The following is an 8,242-nucleotide window of genomic DNA, read 5'->3' as shown; positions in this document are numbered from 1 at the left end:
ATGCAGATAGGTGGCGGGTTTTCTGAGCAAACAGAAGATGGTGAAGTCCTTTTTCCCAGTCCGGGATGATACAGTCTACAACCATCACTCAACACAAAGTTAAGACCCAAGAGAGGGTGGTGTCTTACCTTGCCTGTGCTGTCCCCGGATCAAAAAACCAAACATGCTGCTATGGTGACAGGGATCGGTGTGCCAGAAAAAGCTAGACCCAAAAATCAAATCTGGGGGTAGTATGCTTTCAAAGTAAAGTCCGAAGCAGTTCTGCATGAGAACATACATGTAGGTCGAAAAGCGAGACCTGAAAACTTCCAAGGAGTGCTGATGGTAGAGAAATCTGTCAGCAAAAAATGCTGATATCGCCTATGACCCTTGTGGTCGTTCGGGCTGGGTCAGCAACCAGAGTCTGACCCGCTACGACGGGACCCAGCCTAAAAGAGGACCTCCTCAATGGATTTGGTGTCTCTTAGGCAGTAGTTGATAAAGATGTTTTCATTCTCCAGCGCGTCTGCCAGACTGTTCCTCACTCCTGGAAGGTGGTGTGCGGTGAGCTCCACATTTTATTCCAGCCACCAAAGGAGAATTGCTCTGTTAGGACTGACAATGATGGGGAACGTGTCCCCCTTCCTTGTTGAAGGAGACTAACGCTGTGTTGTCTGTGTGGAGCAGGACTCTGTGGTCTTGAACTACGGGTTGAAAGTGTGGTAGTGCTAAGTGCGCTGCTTTCAGTTCGAGCCAGTTGATATGGCGGTCCCGAAACTAATGCGGGTGCCATATACCTTGGGCTTATTCGTCCAATAGATGCGCTCCCCAACCTTGGAAGGAGGCATCTGTTACCAGAGTCATAGCAGCGATGAGTGGGTCCAAGGGGAGCCCTTTCCGAAGTTGGCCAGTGATGACCACCAGGGCAGGGCTTCCTTCGCTTGGTCTGAGATCAATACCCGGGCGGCTGTGTAATGCAGTCTGGGGAACTATTCTTTGAACCGAGGTCATCATTCCGATGATCCGCATTAGTTCTCGGAGGGAAACTGAGGGAACGCTGACTAGGCGATCGACTAGGCTGCTTAGCACCAAACAACACGCTTGAAATAGCTTTAACAAGCCTACCTCTGTGTCAAACTCCATGCCAGGAAACACCAACTGTTGCGTTGGGTAGGGATGGGACTTGGCTGATTTACTAAAGAGCCCAACTGGTGAAATAAATCCTGTGTTAGCCTTACTTGCTCGGCTAATAACCTCTTGTTAGAATTATGTAATAACCAGTCGTCTAGGTATGGATTGATGTGTACCGACGTTTGGTGGAGCAGCAGCATCAGCTGTTCCATCCATTTTGGTGGAACATAGGGGGCTGTGCATAACCCGAAGGGGGCACCTGAGATTTGAATACTTGGCCATGCTGGGCGGCTCGAAAGAGATGGCAATTCGCCGGGTGCATCGGCATGTGCACGCAGGCCCCGCTTAAGTCTAGTGGGGCTAGCCAGTCGAAACGGTGGATGGAGAGGATGCTGAATGGCATCTCCATGCGGAACCGATCAAGGAGCACATACTGATTCAGTCAGCCTAGGTCCAGAAATGGACGCCCGCCACCTGTAGATTTGGTACTACGAACACATTTGAGTAGAAGCCTGGACTTAATGCTGGCTAATCTACCTTGTGTATGGCGCCCTTTTACAACGGTCTACTTTCTGTCTGATTGCTTCTGCCTTGCGGGAGTCCCCTGGCTGTGCCCCCAATGTGGGAGACACTAACATGGGAGATGGAGATTTCAGCAGTATCCTGTAACCGTATGTCACCTGGAAAATTGGGGTCGGCCACCCGCTGCCTCCAAACAGGCCTACAGCGGCGCAATCTGTGGCCATGGGTTTGGCAGTTGCGAGGGATGGGTGCTCTCTTCTCCCATGAGGTGAGTTTCCCCAAGGCCTGCCGTAGTTGTGACCTGGCCACTCGGCGAACACGTGTCTGTCCTCCCGGTTGTAGAGGTAAGTGTCAAACATGCTTCCCCCGCTGATTTGGTGGGCGACCGCCCAAGGAGGATGAGGAGCCACCATCTAGTCCCTTCCTCCCTGGGGCGTGCCACTACTCTTCCCTCCTGTGGAAGGGTATGAGCGCTTGCCTCCTGGCTGAATCTGGCTATCTGTGTTTTCTGTGCGTGGGGTGCCCTCCGTTTACCCTTAGCAGCGGCCAACTGGCTACCACATTCGATCTGAACCATCTGGTTTGTTGCACTTCGAAGCTCCGAGACTGCACCCATCATCTCCCCATCAAAGCGGGTGGAAGATGTCCAGTCTGCACATTACCTCCTCCGTGGCTGACCAACGTCAGCCCATCAACACCGTCTGTATGCCCTGTGCCCCACTCAGCATCCAGCCGGACAGGGGAAGACGTGCCAATGGGGTTGCTTGGGATCCCGACGCCTGTGATCCCATAAGCTTTGAAGCAACAGTAAGTGGTTGCCTGAGGATCAAGGGTGGGGGTATATACATCGTATCACTAGGATCGATGTTACTCCGCATCACCCCAACGGCGTGGCTCACAGAGTCGTTACGAATGGAAGATTCTGAGGGATCGCCTGAGGTACCGGCTGTATTTGATGCAAACGAACTGTCTCCTTTTAACTTGAATATGTGAGCGAGAATGTGGGTCGGTTCCCTCTGGGGACGCCTGTGGGTCTGTAAAAGGGTGTCGAAACCCACAGCAGAGCCCGGTCTCCAGCGTAAATTCCTGAGTCTGGTACCGCGAGACAAACCCTGGCTGGCTGAAAGTAGGGGGAGGAGAGCGCGTGTTCTGACCCGAAAGCCCTTTCCCGAAATCGGAGGCTTGGCTGCCAGCATCCCTGTTGGCATTCAGTGCCCGAGGTCCAAGAGGAGACCCGGTGCAACTAGCCTGAGCCTAGGCCTCACCCAAAACAGGAGAGTCATGGCTGGGAATGGGGGGTTCCCCAAAAGAAACATGTTTGAACGCAAGAGCTTTCTGTGTTTCTTCCTGTTTGCCAGTTGAGGGGCCGCAGTGGAGACAGCTCGCTCTGACTGCATCTGACCTACCCGGCCTGCCAAGGACGCAATTTGCCCTGGCAGTCCTTCAACCAAAGCCCTCATCTTAGATTCAAACCCGGCACCTTTTAAGGACGGATCCACAAAAGGACCCGCAACAGGCCCAAAGGGGAAAGACCTCCAGGGACACAGCCTCGTCATTGCCGGTAAAATCGAGTAAACCACTGCCTGAAAAAACAGACTGTGAGGATGAGACCGAAAAATATCGGTACCTCCACTGTCGGGGCTCTTACTCGACGTCTCAGTACACTGGTAGCCGAGCGTCAGAACTTTCCACTCATGCCAGCAAGCAACTCACTTTAACCGATTTTTACTGGATGCGCGACATGCTGTGAAAAACGAGCGACATCAGTCTCAGCGATTTTGTATGGCTCTGGAAAAAACATCCCAGGCATCAGAGCTCCAGTAAAAAACACACGCCTTCAAGGCAAAAACCCTGAAGCCTGCACGCAGTCACTGCCAGTATAGCAAATAAATTCTGATGGTAACCACTGCACAGTCGCCTCGAAAAACAAGTAGACAAAACCGGTGGTGAGCATCTGGTGCTGACATTACATCTATTCATTTCTAAATACATTCATAAAGCATAAAATGAACACGACATGCATGAGGGAAGCGAAATACAGTTCGAAAAGGTGAAGCAACAAAACCAACAAGTGATCAAGTTATGTCGCCGGGTTTTATTTGCTTTGTTGTGAAAAAAGCCACACACAAAGGGGAATACAACAAAAGGGTAAAAAAGGAAAACTTATCCTACAGCTACATGTACAATGTCGGTTACAGCGGGCGGTAACAACCCAAGCCAGAAACCCGGACAGGAAAAGGGAGGCTAGGCAGGCAAAGCAGCTAGACTTCATCCCGGCTCGGTGCAGAGAAGAAAAAAAGATTGATTGTATAGCCGTAATGGCACCGCCATATGGCCTCGGTCACTGGTTTCTGACATAAGGAAAAAGAGTCTTGGGGTCATGCGGCTTCCCCTGACCTAGATTCTATCTCTCTGTCATTGGCAGAATAGCTGATTAATGCCTACAGTTCAAGACCGGAGTCTATGGTGGGTAATTGAATGTAGTGAATTTATCAAGTACGTGCAATATCCAAAACATCTATGTATTGATTTTCTTTAAAATCTGATGATTCTTGGACACATACAGAGTAAAACTCAATGGCTCACTTTTGGTGCTTTGCAAATACATGTATGTATTGATTTCAAACAAAACATTAAATGAATATAAAAAAAATTGTAATAAGAATAATCGGCTTATGTGTTTCTTTGGTTCTGTGGTTATCTTGGATTTTTTACGTTTTACTTTGACACTAAATTTAGGCTTCAATTGAAGTGCCTGTGAAAAACATGGTATAACAATGTCAATTGGTATACATAATCATTCATAAACAATTACCTGGTCACTAGCTCAGTTATTTGCATATGTTATGCATATAGCAATACATGTCTATAACAATTCAATTTGTGATCAGATAAGAGACAACAGACTTGCAGGCATCTAGTTGTTTGGCCATATTACTTTTATCTTTGGCATGAATAACATTTTCTATAAATTACCAATCATTAACAGTTGACTTTCCATATACGAAAGAATTTTCACTTGCTAGAGAATCACTCCCAGATTATAAGTAAATTTGCATTGCTGCTACAGAGTGTTTCCATTTCCAATATAAAAATTCAGTGTTTTTGATTCACTTCATGTCACATTATTGGTGTGCTTCATGCTCCCATTATGTTCAATGAAAAAGATTCAGTTTTGAAATTGTGAAATTGTGTAAATTTGATACACATTAGCCTTAAAATAATCTTAAATCAGATCATGAAACAAACACATTGTATATATACATGTATATATATACAAGCTTAAAACAAATTTGTTGTCAAACGACTGAGATCTGGGTCTGGAATAGTGAAATGCATCAAGTTTCATTTGAATATGTTAAGTAATTATTTCAATTAAGTAATTGGTAATTTAAATTAATATGGAGATTTTGACCTAAAACTAAGTTGTGCTTTACCTTAAAGCTTTAATATACCAAGTTTCATTGAAATCAGATGTGTTAATGGGCAGACAAGACACATACACATAGACAGGGTGACAGCTTAGACTATCATTGTGTGCTTCACGCACAGAAGTCAACAATATTCACTTAAGTTTTACTTTTGAGAATTGATATAAATATATCAATATATAAATATATCAATTCTCTGATCTGTTTTTACGAAAATGACTTTGTACCGGTAATATAAATAAGTTTATTAGGTTAAAATTGATTCAGAATTTAAGCTGGCTAATAATAAATACAACACATACCTTTTAGTTTTGAAATAGATTTGTTGTAGTAACTTGCAATTACTTTTGGGTTACTATGGTGCTAGCTGCTTGTGCCTTTCTTCAATATCTGTATTGAAGAATATCATTGTTTGAATCATATGGCTTACTGATATTATATAAGGTTATCATACAAATGTGCATTAACTTAATGTCATTGAGCAATATATAATGCTAGTTTAATGTGATAGAATAAGATACAAATTTGCTGATTTATTAGTACATGTATTAGATTCATTATGCATTAGTGTATTGTTCAGTATAAAGATTGTGCATTATCAAATAAATTGCTAAAAAAAAGGATTGGTAATTGCAAGGGATCATAATGATTTTGGTTGCTTTTCTATTGTTGCTTAATATCACAGGAAAATACTCTGTTTGTTGTACATGTAAAGTTTAAGATGAAAGAGCACATGTGTTTCTATTATAACAAATACACCATTTAAAAATATAACTGAAAACATTGATGAGGATGACTTGTGATGGTGTAGCCTGAAAATGACTTGTATATTAGGCATTTTGAAAGAATTAATTAGCTCATCCATTAAAAATTTGAAAAGACGTGCAAAACGCTAATAGCACATTGATCAACAAAACAATTTATACTGAATTGATCTCACATCGCCAAATTTATACAGCATTATATAAATGGATATCAGAAAAATAATGAGCACCAGCTATATTGCATATGCCATGTGATCATTTTTTGTTATAACCTATAACCTATTTTTCTTGTGCTTGTGAAACTGTGTAAGACAGAAGGTCTATGGTCAAAACTACAACAATAATATAAAATACTATTAATAATACAAATAAATTAATACTAATTATAAAACAAATCAATGCATATATGCTTTAACAAAGTACAGCAATTGAATTGGAGGAGATGAAAAGACAAAATACTTGCTCCAAGTTCAATAGCAAGCAAATTAACTCTTGATAGTAACACACAGTTAATGCAGTTGTTGGAATTAAATAATTTTTCAATGATTATAATAAATAGTATAGTCATAAATTAAAGCGGGAGGGTTGTCACCAAGCAACGATATACACTTGTTTGTAAACAACGACACGCTATGAAAATGCGTAGGTGATGACTCCCTTGCTTTAAATTTCACCGGAAACAGGATGGGTTCAATGCCAAATGGTCAGTGGAATATATATGAAACAAGATTGAACAGTAAATAAAAGTTCAAGCCCGGTCTAGGCTATAAGAGAGAGTGATACTAGAAGGACTGTGGTACTCTCAAGGCGCTAAAATGACTGCCTGGTGCAAAAACACTTGACCGTTTAGAGCAAACCTACCTTCTACTGTACATGTGAAGCCATTTACTAGTTGTTGTTGTTGTTGTTGTTGGAAAATAAGAGGGTAAACTAGGTTACTACATTGAGCCAAGAACTTCCCGGAGTCACGCTCAGGCCGCCATGCCTGTTCGACTGTACCATTTTCTTTACAGGGGGTCTCTGCTTTGATTGCGTGGGGTGAGTTGCTGAGTCGGCGCGGAAATTGCTAAATCGGCGAGAAACTTGCTTACACATCGCGGAAGTTGCTAAGTCGGCGGGAAATTTGCTTACATATCGCGGAAGTTGCTAAGTCAGCGAGAAACTTGCTTACATATCGTGGAAGTTGCTAAGTCTGCGCGGAAAGTTGCTGAGTCGGCGCGGAAATTGCTAAGTCAGTGAGAAACTTGCTTACATATCGCGGAAGTTGCTAAGTCGGCGAGAAATTTGCTTACATATCGCGGAAGTTGCTAAGTCGATGCGGAAAGTTGCTGAGTCGGCGCGGAAGTTGGTTACATATCGATAATTGTCGCCATGGGCCACCGTAGTTATGTTTCTTCTACATGTCTGCTTCTCGCTACTTTTATACTATTTGGAATACTATTTCAACTGATTTGAAGAGTGATATATTGGATTGTGAATAAACAGAATCAGATAGTCTTAAACTCTCTGATAGAAAGGTATGACCTGATATGTCCTGATATGATCTCTATTAAGACTTATCTTACTAATTATTATATCTTCTTTTTCTATTTCAGTCAATAACTTGTTGTCTTCTACATAACCTAAAATATAACACCACATAACCTAAAATATTTCGAGATGTCGTCAACTTCGTCAGGTGGTCGTGAATTCCGGATGTTCACAATTTCAGAAAAAAATCCAGCATTCTATTACCATCCCTTGCATTTTCGTCCATACACTTTCTGACAGTAATTACAGTTGTGTTACGTAGTATGTCAATGGGAGCATCAGGAAAATGACGTTTTATCAGATTTTTAGCAACGACTCCTGAGATGTGTTTGCTGGACAATCGAAATTTGTTTATGTAATTAAGATACCTCCTTCATTTCCCATCTGTATATAATATAATAAGAAAGGTGTGAGTTAAAATTGTATTAGCAGTTGCGAATCATATTTGTTTATAACATGTAATATAGATCACAACTGAGTTCAAACTTGCAGTACATGTATAAAGATAACACGAGCTTTTATATAAACTTAACGTGACGAGCGTTTGATACAAAAAAACTTATTTATGTATGGATTTGACAGCATGATGAACATAGAAAATAGGATATGACAGACTTGGTGCTGTTGTTCAAAAAAATATTTCATTTTTAAATAGTGAGGTGAGCGTATTATTTACATGGACCATGCAAGACAAATCTCGTTCTAAGAGTTCCTTCGAATTCGTAGTAAACAGAAATTGTTGAGAACAGATAAACTAGTAAACTGTTTAGGAAAAAGAACACTTTACTAGTAAATGGGCATTGTTGAGAACAATGAAACCATTAAACGGCTATGTTTGGAAAGAGAAACAAGTACTTTTCTAGCAAAAAAATAATCATAACAGGG

General features: G+C 42.1%; 1 long non-coding RNA gene across 1 annotated transcript; it reads right to left on the bottom strand.

Annotated features, from left to right (window-relative positions):
- Positions 1-5,408: 5,408 nt before the first annotated feature.
- On the bottom strand, positions 5,409-6,816 carry LOC144362670 (uncharacterized). The gene is made up of 2 exons (XR_014931116.1): positions 6,689-6,816; positions 5,409-5,453 (listed from the first exon to the last, which is right to left on the bottom strand). It is a non-coding gene; the product is annotated as an uncharacterized LOC144362670 (long non-coding RNA).
- Between the last annotated feature and the right edge of the window lie 1,426 nt (positions 6,817-8,242).

This window comes from Saccoglossus kowalevskii, chromosome 12 (assembly GCF_978046115.1).
Source record: "Saccoglossus kowalevskii chromosome 12, keSacKowa6.1, whole genome shotgun sequence".
NCBI lineage: Eukaryota > Metazoa > Hemichordata > Enteropneusta > Harrimaniidae > Saccoglossus > Saccoglossus kowalevskii.
This window is presented reverse-complemented; position numbering and strand designations above follow the sequence as displayed.